This window comes from Anabrus simplex, chromosome 2 (genome assembly GCF_040414725.1).
Source record: "Anabrus simplex isolate iqAnaSimp1 chromosome 2, ASM4041472v1, whole genome shotgun sequence".
In the NCBI taxonomy this organism is placed as follows: domain Eukaryota; kingdom Metazoa; phylum Arthropoda; class Insecta; order Orthoptera; family Tettigoniidae; genus Anabrus; species Anabrus simplex.
This window is the reverse complement of record NC_090266.1, coordinates 93,120,873-93,133,481: the sequence shown is the minus strand read 5'-3', so window position 1 is coordinate 93,133,481 and position 12,609 is coordinate 93,120,873.

Sequence of the window (12,609 nt, the reverse complement as noted above, 5' to 3'; positions counted from 1 at the left end):
TTATGAGGAAAACTTCTAGAGGGGGCTAGTAAGTGTATCAAAGACTATTTCTAAAACTGTACAACATGTCGAAAAATATTTCCAACATTCCTTCATTAATGATATTTGCCAGTATTTTACCACCCACTGCTTTTAATATTTTTAGCAACAGATGTAATATTAATTCTCCAAATAAATTATTAAATTTACATTACACAAAGTTGTTCGTCGTATTGATAAGGGAAGCCTCGGTATCATAACCTTTATCTATATGAAAAACCGTTGGAGATTGTTGTACCAAAATAACAGGTAGGATAAGTTTATAGAATTTTTCAGGTAAAAGAAGTAGTGAGAGGAAGTACCTATTGTCTCTGGGAAATAAATCAATATGAGGGATTAAAAATGCATGCTTTTCCACAGTTATAAATTGCGCATTTGATTTGTACTATGTGACTAATAAGGATAAACTTAAGTGGGGCGGCACATGCCTTTACTTATCACACTGGGTGGCACTGGAGTGTGGTCGCAGTCGTTTAACAGATATCATCCACTATAGACTGAGCACCGCAAGGGCTGGGCAGACGACCGATTTGTGAGCCGACAGTGTAAAACTGAAAGGAAAATTCAGGGTGAACTACAGCATTTGTGGTTGCTTCCAACCATTTTTTTGCCACTTGTTTACCGTCGCACTAACACACCGACGGTGATGAACTCCCTGATTAGTGTCTGTTTCCCCTTCCGGAATTACCACCCTGATTCCCTTGCCTATAATGACTGAAATTCTGATTATTCCTATCTCCCCCTAGCTGATTACCTTATCTCCCATTATCCCCACAATTGCTACTTTCACTTTGCCTAGTCCTCCCCTGCCCTTCCAAAGCATCAAAACTCTCTAAATGCTGCTCTAATTCCTTAATTGTAACGATATTCCGCATATATGCAGCTAATCCGGCCTTCTCAGGAAAATGCCTCAACATCTGACGGAGAGTATTCTCTCTCCGATGCTAGACCTTCAATATTCTGGCTGATCAAAACGTGCGGCAAGAAATACTCCGACATAGACACACCTTCCTGAGGTCGATATTTGCCCAATAGCACGCGATCTCTTTCCCTTCCCTGAATAGCTTCAGTCCAAAATTTAGAACTAAATTTCTCCCTAAATTCCTCCAAACTTGAAATACCCGGTGTATAAACTTGGAACCAAGATCTCGCTTCTCCAACAAATGCAACATCCAACATCTCATAAACCATGCTCCACTCAATCAAACAGTCATCAATATTCCTGGAAAACCGTTTCTCCACCCGTTTTCAAGAATTCCATCGGATTAAACTGCCGACCATTAAACTTGGGTAATTCAGAGTCCTTCGTACAAGATACCCCGTGGTGTAGGGGTAGCGTGCCTGCCTCTCGCCCGGAGGCCCTGGGTTCGATTCCCGGCCAGGTCAGGGTTTTTTCCCTTGATCTGAGGGCTGGTTCGAGGTCCGCTCAGCCTACGTGATTAGAATTGAAGAGCTATCTGACGGTGAGATGGCAGCCCCGGTCTTGAAAGCCCAGAATAACGGCCGAGAGGATGCGTCGTGCTGACCACACGGCCCCTTGTAATCTGCAGGCCTTCGGGCTGAGCAGCGGTCGCTGGGCAGGCCAAAGACCTTTCAAGGGCGTTCAGTGCCGTGGGGTTTGGTTTGTACAAGACACGTACCTACTACATATACTGCTACCTACTTGGATTTGACTGATCTGCCTTAACTTCTCGTGACATGCTTTAATTCCTTCTTCCACTATCATTCTGACATTTCCTTCTATTGACTTGAGGTCTTCTTTTACCGACTTAAGGTCTATCTCCAATTTCTCAGTCTTCTCCTCTATTCGCTTCGCTAAAACATTCTGATTGGTTTTAATTGTATCTATTTCTTCAACTTTATCTTCCACTATTTTTATTCTCTTATCACATCCCTTGCTGTTTTCAACAAATTCCTTCCTAAGTACATTAAATCGGCATTCGATTTTCTTAGTCAGTTCCAACCATCGACTTCTACCTTATTATTGACTTCCTGAATTTCCCTGCGTTGATGGTCAAACTGCTGGTTTAATTTATCTATTCTACCGTTCACAGCACTGCTTAAGCTATCAATTTTACAAGACAATTCAACACTTACTGAATATAACTCCTTACTCTATCAATCTTACTGGACAGTTGCGTACTAACTGAAATTAATTCACTATTAATACTGTATATTTCATTACTTAAAAAAACTCAATTCACTCTTCAACTCTTTACTCTGTCAGTCTTACTGGACAATTCATCACCCTTACTGTTAACAACAACACTCTGATTAACGATTTTACTGTTGACAACACTCTGATTATCGATTTTACTGTTAACAGCAGTTAATTCACTCTTCAACTCTTCATTCTGAATGAGAATCAACTGCAGCATACTACGAATGGAAGCCTTCTCTAATTCCCCTACATTCTGAGTTTGAGACGGGTTACTCGGTTCCTCACCTATCGTTGCCAATTGATCTTTCCTACTATCAGCCATTTTCCTACTCCCACTTAAATTAGATAGATTCGATGTGGTGAAATTCTTTTGACTTCTCTTATCCCGATTCAGAGTACCAACAACTTTAAGAACCTCTCTATTCCTCAATTTTATAATACTCGACTTGCTACATTATTTCTTCATACTCCAACAAACATATTACGTACATATAAAACACTTCACTGACATCGTTTTTAAAATTCCATCCACACCTGACAAGTGCACCTACGCTTATAGGCCTAACAGATGTACCAGTCATTCAGCTCCACGATGGGCAGCCATTTGTAACTTTACTGTTAATATTAATAATCACAAATAACTGAATAAAGAAAATTACTCAAAAACTTAATAAAATTATTGAAATAAATTAATAAAACTAATTAATCGCATTGTGCGCCAGAGTTCACCAGAATGGAACCCTCAAATTTTGATAGAGCATTATAATAATTCTTTCTCTCCCAGGGCGTGTACATGGAAAATGCGTACTGGTACATCTGCTTCAGGCCTTACCTAACCTTCTGAAAACGACTAAATAGGTAGGAACTGCACCTAGGTTCATCAATAACTCCACTGATTCTAAAATAACTAACTATATTCTCAATAAAAGCCGTGCATGAGCACCTCATCAACACACCAAAATATACATATAATACACACACAAAATATTACTGGAAGACTCCACATATTTACAACAACAATGAAAACAGTGGGAAAACGAAAGCGACGACTAAGCCACCATTTGCAGTTAGTCCGTTCAACAATGCACACATATACGTGGATAAGTACCCTTCACTGTCTCTGTATCAACACCACTTGCATATTCTCATAATTGGCACATATTATATATCACAGAGATACTGTACCTCGTAATACTGTGTTCACTGACTCTAACACTTGTTTTAAGGATTCATTCACCGGGCGAGTTGGCCATGCGGTAAGGGGCGCGCAGCTGTGAGCTTGCATCCGCGAGATAGCGGGTTCGAACACCACTGTCGGCAGCCCTGAGGATGTTTTCCATGGTCTCCAATTTTCACACTAGGCAAATGCCGGGACTGTGTCAGAAAGGTTCTGATAGCTAAAGTACACCTTTGACAACGACTAACAAAACTTGGCAATGTCTTCCCCAACAAAATATGCCGTTTAATAGGGTGCATGGTTACCCCTAACGGCCACACATGCATCGCAGCGACATGGCATCCTTTCTATCAGATGGTCCAAGAACTCTTGTGGCAGTCGATCCCATTCCTCCGAAAGGGCAATGCGAAGGTCTTGGAGGGTCCTTAGTGGAGGCTGACGGGATGCAATTCGCCTTCCCAATGCATCCCAGGCATGTTCTATAGGATTCAGATCCACAGACCTCACTGGCCAGTTTATGCGGTGAATATCTTCCCCAGCCAGAAATTCATCCAACAGAACAGCGCGGTGCGGTCGGGCATTATCGTCCATTAAAAGGAACTCTGGACCAACCGCATCTCTGAATTGTCGAACATGTGGTCTCAGTACCTTATCCCTGTATCTCCGAGCGTTAACAGTGTTCCTCGGACCACCCATGAAGATACGCAGGTCCATACGGCCATTCCACATGATGCCGCTCCACACCATGACGTCACCACCACCATACAAGTCCCGTTCCACGATGTTCCTGTGGTTGTATCGGCTACCCGGTTCTCTCTAGAGGAATGTGCGACGGGAATCGTTCTGCAAACTGAAGCGGGATCCATCTGTGAAGAGCACATGCCCCCATTCATTCATGGTCCAGTTTGGATGTTGACGGCTGAACAGTAAACGGGCACGTCTCTGTGCTGGAGTGAGCGGGACGCACACTGTTGGACGTCGGGCAAACAGCCCTGCTGTTCTGAGCCACCGGTACACAGTTTGCCGGGAAACGGCAACCCCTGAGACGGCTGCAAGCTCGGCCGACAATTGTCTTGCAGGTGCACTCCGATTTTGTCGGGCGGTTAAGGCCAGATATCGCTCCTGCTGTGGGGTGGTTACCCTTAGTCGACCCTTGGCCTACGACTAACATCTCCTGTGTCTCGAAATCGTCTCCAAAGCCTGGAAATTGCACTTTGTGGCACATTCAATGATACGGCGACTTCGGTCTGTGTCTGGCCTGCTTCCAGGCGGCCGAGTATTCTACCCTGCAAAACGGGGTCCAAATGGCATCGTTGTGCCATTATGTTGTCACGTTCAACACGAGGCTACACTCCGTACACTCTAACAGGGCAAACACGACTGAGGAAATATGGGGCGCAGGCACTGGCTGTGTTTACCTTGCGGTTAAGCCGCTAGTCAAAGCAGGGAACACTCCTTTCCTATATAGAGCGAACTCGTAAGGTTCGTAGGTGCATATGTCGTGCGATTTGCGGTCTATTTCCTGTTGCTCTGCTTACTTGTAACTTATGCTCAACGTTTGGACACTAACGTGTATTAAATAGCCAACAGATTAGGCATAGAACTAACTGCAGTACCTAACCTCACCGACTTGAAGTTGTCAACAGGCTATTAAGATATGCATTATCTTCAGTTACTTGACTTTGTAAATATGATGTTTTGCAAATATGTGCCTAATATGGAAATGCTTCCTGCATTTCAGGTCAATGAATTACATTTCCAGTCCACTGATATTGGGAGAACTACTTCAATGCATGGCCCTAAGAAAGAAAGGTTATTAACAGCTTTCCTAGGCAAACTACTACTCAAGAAAAGTAGATTATAATCTGTTCTACAAATACGTGATTGTAGTTGAATACTTATGAAAATACCAGAATGTTTAAGCCAAATGCTGTACATAATATTATTGATATTATTTCACATGCAGTTCCATCACTGCTTCCTGGATATACCTACACAAGAACCTCGTTTTTACGGATTAAGTGGGACCTGAACTGATCCGGATTATCGAAAATCCGGATAATCAGGAAAACAATAAAAACAAATATAGTACATGTTATACAATCTATTAACACAAGTTGTACAGTAATACCTTTTTTCAATTGTACAAAAAAAATATTAGAACACTTTTCGTACACTGATGACTGTTTTTCATGCACTAAAATAATGTGTGAGTTTTTTTCTGTTTTACAATTGAAGAGCGTTTTGCGCGCAGCACGATCACGGAGACGTTTTACTAACCACAGTTCTGCCAGTGTCGTTTCAATAACGATTTTAAATAGGGCCCAGTTTGTCCAGCTGCATTGTTGCCTCTCCATGAGTCATTGTTTCTTCTGATGGAGCGCTGGTTTCATTTTCGAATTCACCATCAGTGAATTAATAGTGCGTTGCATTCAGAAGAGTGTGGGTTCGAATCCCACCTCGGCCGTCCTGGGAATGGTTTTCCACTGTTTCCCATTCTCAATTCCAGCCGAACGCCGGGACGGTACCATTGATAGACCGTGGGCGAATTACTTCCAATTCCTGACGTTAACTATCCTTGGCCGAAAAGACATTCAAGAAGAGTCGACACCGTAAAAAAACACTGACAAGTAGGCTACCCAAGAATACATTTTAATTTTTTTCGATCCGGATAAACCGGAGATCCGGATTAATGAGGGCCGGATAAACGAGGTTCGTATGTACTATATTTCCAGACCAACATCAAGAGAAGATCGTAAGAATAGCAGAGAACGAGTGGAAAATACAGTTATGAAGTCCAGAATCAAGGAAAGACTTATTGTTCAGGAATAATTCATTAAAAAGATTTCGTACTGTAATTTAAACGTACTCCAAGCGTGGACTAAATTACAGCCTGAGTGGGTGACAGTGAAAAACGGTTATAAACTGTGTGTCTTATGTTGATATGTGATGTTCCATAACCTAAGATTGTGTATTACATTGTTATCAATAAATAATTACTTTTATTAGTGTTTACTGAAGGTGCACAAATGAATCAGGTAGGCAGTACGAAACTTCCACTAATTTTAAATGACACTAACCAATTACATCCTATATTTGAAGATGGGACCATTCTATTTAATGAGTTTTCAAATTGATTAGAAAATTCACGCTATGCAGGATGAGTAGTTTATTTCCTTGTATGCCTGATAAAGCAGAGGGGAGGGTAATTCAATTTTTGATGGAACAGTTGTGTTTTCTCAAGTGTGCCAAAATCGAATTTACGATACTCATGGAAGTCTCTAGTGTACTGGTCTCTTGTGCAGTCAATAGTACCTCATTATTATCGATGCTTAAGTTCATCTGGTACGATACTTCCTTGAGAAAATAATACTGAGTAGAGTTAACAGCAACTTTTCTAACTCGCCAATTAACGAAATGAGGTCATCTAACTTTTCTGAGTTACCTTGCAAGGAAAGTCGGATTCCTAGATGATGGAGACAAAGATGTTGCTCTTTTAATGGATGAAATTCGCCTAAAACCACAATTTGTTTTAGGGTGGAAATATTGTAGGTTATGCAGAAGGTACTTTTCACTGTGCTGATAGTACCTACGTTCTCATGGTCCATAGCTTAGATTCTTAGTATTTAGATGTAGCCCACATTCTGCCAGTAAAAATACTTTAAGGCACACATTTACTTTTTTGCTAGGGGCTTTTACGTCGCGCCGACACAGATAGGTCTTATGGCGATGATGGGATAGGAAAGGCCTAGGAGTTGGAAGGAAGCGGCCGTGACCTTAAGGTACAGCCCCAGCACTTGCCTGGTGTGAAAATGGGAAACCACGGAAAACCATTTTCAGGGCTGCCGATAGTGGGATTCGAACCTACTATCTCCCGGATGCAAGCTCACAGCCGCGCGCCTCTACGCGCACGGCCAACTCGCCCGGTACACATTTACTAAGACAATGATTTTAAGGTTAGACAAGATAGGATTTCAGGTATTTGGTGTGACTGCTGATAATAAGTCAATAAGAATGCTATTGCCTTCTTTAGTGATTCTCCCACTGATCTCTATACATGGATCGCTGATGGCAGGTCTCCGCTGCAGGAGAAAGGACGCCAAGTTGAGCGCGCGGTTCGCCATGTTGGCGTACCCAACCTAGAGCTCTACTTATGGGGAAGCAATGATAATATAGTCAATTTTAAGTCGCAATTAATGGCGCATTGGAATAATTAAAAATATAGAGACATGTTCACTCAAAGCATAAGGACATTGGGATCACTGACACGTCATTCCGAGCTCAGTAAATCTCCGGGATAGCAATAAACATGAGTGTATAGTAACGGCCGACAAATATTAACTTAGGTGCTGAATACATGCAATTAGCGATCGGTAACACAATACGAGTGAAAACCAGTTTCTGGAAACATTGCTGTAAATTGTATACGTGTATGCCACGAAATTATGCATTCTTAAAATGATGTACCTATAAACGTAGCTCACTATACAGGCCTAGATTCGACATATCGTAATCGGTGCTTGATAATGAATTTCTGTTTCCTGTTTCCATGAAATAACGCGCATATTATCAAATTAAAATATCATTGAAGCAAATGTACACATTTATAAAACCAGCAAATATTCAAAACTTGACAATATATCACATTACCTGCAGCTTAATTTACTATTACAGACTTCTTTAATTAAATTCAGCTAGCAAAGCGATATTGATAGTCATCATCAGAAATATGTAACACCAGATAAAAGAGTCCCAAATACCACGAATAGTATAATGGGATAGCCCCAAACACCCACCACACTTTCCCTTCTCCCACCACTCCAGTGTCGGAAACCCATAATTATTACTGATGTAAATAAGGTCTAGAATTCCTTCAGACTTTAAATTGAATCTTGTAATCCACAAGTATAGTACAAGGCTACGAACCTAAATTCGTAAAATACACTACTATTTACTTTGCAATAACACAGCACAGAACACTCGTGGAAATACAATCAAGAGGCCTGGTGTCACTGAACTAAGCATTAACAAATGAAGCGCGCTCCTCGTGGTCTATTGCACCGTGCGCTCGCTGCCATCTTACTACGCCAGTCATCTTCTATTCGGCTTACTGCTACCCAAGCTACCAGCCATCCAGGTATAGAGATCAGTGGATTCTCCTGAACTGAGTGGCCTAGTAAGTGCTCCTGAGAGTCGGGATACCACTTGCTATGGAATGGGAGTGGGCATCTCGGACATATTCTGAGTCCTGGCCCTCCTTGTGCTCAGGCGGCTACGACTATACAATCCACCGGTGGTCCATAACCCGTTAGAGGAGAGATCCTCACTTGGACTATGTGCAAGTAGGGTAGCATCCTGCTTCATGAATCGACCGAGCTCAGACCATTTCAAGCAAGCCTCGAACCTATGGGAGTAACGGAGTGCCACTCACATTTGACAGGCGAGGGACTCCTTGGAAACAACTTGGCGAACGAAATGGAATTCGATGGGGAGCTATCAATATTAATGGGGCTTATGGAAGAAAGAAAGTAGAACTGGTTGAGTCAGCAAAGAGGATGCATCTGGATGTGCTAGGAGTAAGTGATATTTGGGTAAGGGGAGATAACGAGGTAGAGATAGGAGATTATAAAGTGTACTTGACGGGTGTTAGAAAGGGAAGGGCAGAGTCTGGAGTAGGGCTCTTTATCAGGAATACCATTGCACGGAACGTAGTTTCTGTTAGACACGTAAACGAGCGAATGATGTGGGTAGATTTGTCAGTTGGAGGAATTAGGACTAGAATTGTGTCCGTGTATTCACCATGTGAGGGTGGAGATGAGGATGAAGTTGACAAGTTTTATGAAGCATTGAGTGACATCGTGGTCAGGGTCAACAGCAAGGATAGAATAGTGCTAATGGGCGATTTCAATGCGAGAGTTGGGAATAGAACTGAAGGATACGAAAGGGTGATTGGTAAATGTGGGGAAGATATGGAAGCAAATGGGAGTGGGAAGCGTTTGCTGGACTTCTGTGCTAGTATGGGTTTAGCTGTTACGAATAAATTTTTCAAGCATAAGGCTATTCACCGCTACACATGGGAGGCTAGGGGTACCAGATCCATAATAGACTATATCTTAACAGACTTCGAATTCAGGAAATCTGTTAGGAATGTACGAGTTTTCCGGGGACTTTTCGATGATACAGACCACCATCTGATCTGTAGTGAACTAAGTATCTCTAGGCCTAAGGTAGACAAAGTGAAATCTGTCTGCAAACGAATAAGGGTAGAAAATCTCCAGGACGAGGAAATTAGACACAAGTACATGGATATGATTAGTGAGAAGTTTCGAACAGTAGACAGTAAGCAGGTTCAGGATATAGAAAGTGAATGGGTGGCATACAGGGATGCTGTAGTAGAAACAGCAAGGGAATGCCTAGGAACAACTGTGTGTAAAGATGGGAAAGGCGAACATCTTGGTGGAATTATGAAGTGAGAGCAGCTTGTAAACGTAAAAAGAAGGCTTATCAGAAATGGCTCCAAACAAGGGCTGAGGCAGACAGGGAGTTGTATGTAGATGAAAGAAACAGAGCGAAACAAATAGTTGTTGAATCCAAAAAGAAGTCGTGGGAAGATTTTGGTAACAACCTGGAAAGGCTAGGTCAAGCAGCAGGGAAACCTTTCTGGACAGTAATAAAGAATCTTAGGAAGGGAGGGAAAAAGGAAATGAACAGTGTTTTGAGTAATCCAGGTGAACTCATAATAGATCCCAGGGAATCACTGGAGAGGTGGAGGGAATATTTTGAACATCTTCTCAATGTAAAAGGAAATCATCCTGGTGGTGTTGTGAACAGCCAAGCTCATGGGGAGGAGGAAAATGATGTTGGTGAAATTATGCTTGAGGAAGTGGAAAGGATGGTAAATAAACTCCATTGTCATAATCAGCAGGAATAGATGAAATTAGACCTGAAATGGTGAAGTATAGTGGGAAGACAGGGATGAAATGGCTTCATAGAGTAGTAAAATTAGCATGGAGTGTTGGTAAGGTACCTTCAGATTGGGCAAAAGCAGTAATTGCACCTATCTATAAGCAAGGGAACAGGAAGGATTGCAACAACTATCGAGGTATCTCACTGATTAAAATACCAGGCAAAATATTCACTGGCATCTTGGAAGGGAGGGTGCGATGAAGTCATTGAGAGGAAGCTGGATGAAAACCAATATGGTTTCAGACCACAGAGAGGCTGTCAGGATCAGATTTTCAGTATGCGCCAGGTAATTGAAAAATGCTGCGAGAGGAATAGGCAGTTGTGTTTATGTTTCGTAGATCTAGAGAAAGCATATGACAGGGTACCGAGGGAAAAGATGTTCGCCATACTGGGGGACTATGGAATTAAAGGCAGATTATTAAAAGCAATCAAAGGCATTTATGTTGACAATTGGGCTTCAGTGAGAATTGATGGTAGAATGAGTTCTTGGTTCAGGGTACTTACAGGAGTTAGACAAGGCTGTAATCTTTCACCTTTGCTGTTTGTAGTTTACATGGATCATCTGCTGAAAGGTATAAAATGGCAGGAAGGGATTCAGTTAGGTGGAAATGTAGTAAGTAGTCTGGCCTATGCTGACGACTTGGTCTTAATGGCAGATTGTGCCGAAAGCCTACAGTCTAATATCGTGGAACTTGAAAATAGGTGCAATGAGTATGGTATGAAAATTAGCCTCTCGAAGACTAAACTGATGTCAGTAGGTAAGAAATTCAACAGAATTGAATGTCAGATTGGTGATACAAAGCTAGAACAGGTCGATAATTTCAAGTATTTAGGTTGTGTATTCTCCCAGGATGGTAATATAGTAGGTGAGATTGAATCAAGGTGTAGTAAAGCTAATGCAGTGAGCTCGCAGCTGCGATCAACAGTATTCTGAAAGAAGGAAGTCAGCTCCCAGAAGAAACTATCTTTACATCGGTCTGTTTTCAAACAAACTTTTGCTTTACGGGAGCGAAAGCTAGGTGGACTCAGGATATCTTATTCATAAGTTAGAAGTAACAGACATGAAAGTAGCAAGAATGATTGCTGGTAAAAACAGGTGGGAACAATGGCAGGAGGGTACTCGGAATGAGGAGATAAAGGCTAATTTAGGAATGAACTCGATGGATGAAGCTGTACGCATAAACCGGCTTCGGTGGTGGGGTCATGTGAGGCGAATGGAGGAAGATAGGTTATCTAGGAGAATAATGGACTCTGTTATGGAGGGTAAGAGAAGTAGAGGGAGACCAAGACGACGATGGTTAGACTCGGTTTCTAACGATTTAAAGATAAGTGGTATTGAACTAAATGAGGCCCCAACACTAGTTGCAAATCGAGGATTGTGGCGACGTTTAGTAAATTCACAGAGGCTTGCAGACTGAACGTTGAAAGGCATAACCGTCTATAATGATAATGTATGCATGTATATATGTGTGTTCATGTTAACATTATGATAATGTAGAGTGAGAGTTGCTGCCTAATATCAGATATGGATATATTTTGTGAACAACTTTATGACATTGCAATGTTTGGCGTAATACTCTTACAGTAACTGTTGAGTCATCGCTCTGTCATTGCATGCACTTAGAGCTATGAGATAATTCAGAGAGTTCCTACTTTGCCTGAGGCTATTTCAACACAACCTGTAACACTTGGGAGTTGGGTGGGAGTGACATCGTATACTCTTAACTCTGACGTGGGTATAATACCATGTTACAACTAATGTCTATATAAAGAGCTGTATCCTATAGCAGCTAGTCAATCGGAGTCAGACGTATGGTGAACAGTTAGGTGGATGAAGTCTTGGTCGATGAATAGTGATATGGAGAGTGAGGCTACAATTGGTCGTCAGTCAGTTGAAGATAGAGCAGTGACATGGATACGTCGTCGCCAGTGACCAAATGGGTTATATGTTCGAATTGTGTTTCGTGTATCTGTTCGGACAGTTCTTGTGCCAGTTCGGTGACAGCCGAATACTGAGACGTCGTAATGTGGACTAACAGTTATCAATGAATTACTTGTAAAGTTGACTGTGAAGTGTGAATGTATTTTTAAGCCATGCTGTATCTCGTTTGTGAAAAGAAAGGATACTTCACCAAATTAGGTTTGAGATACCTACAGCTGATACCAATTCAAAGGAATACGTCGTAAATAACACTCAAAGTGTTCAAGATACAGTCAAGTGAAAAAGTGAGGGATAAATTTCTTGTACAACTTTCAAATGTCCGGT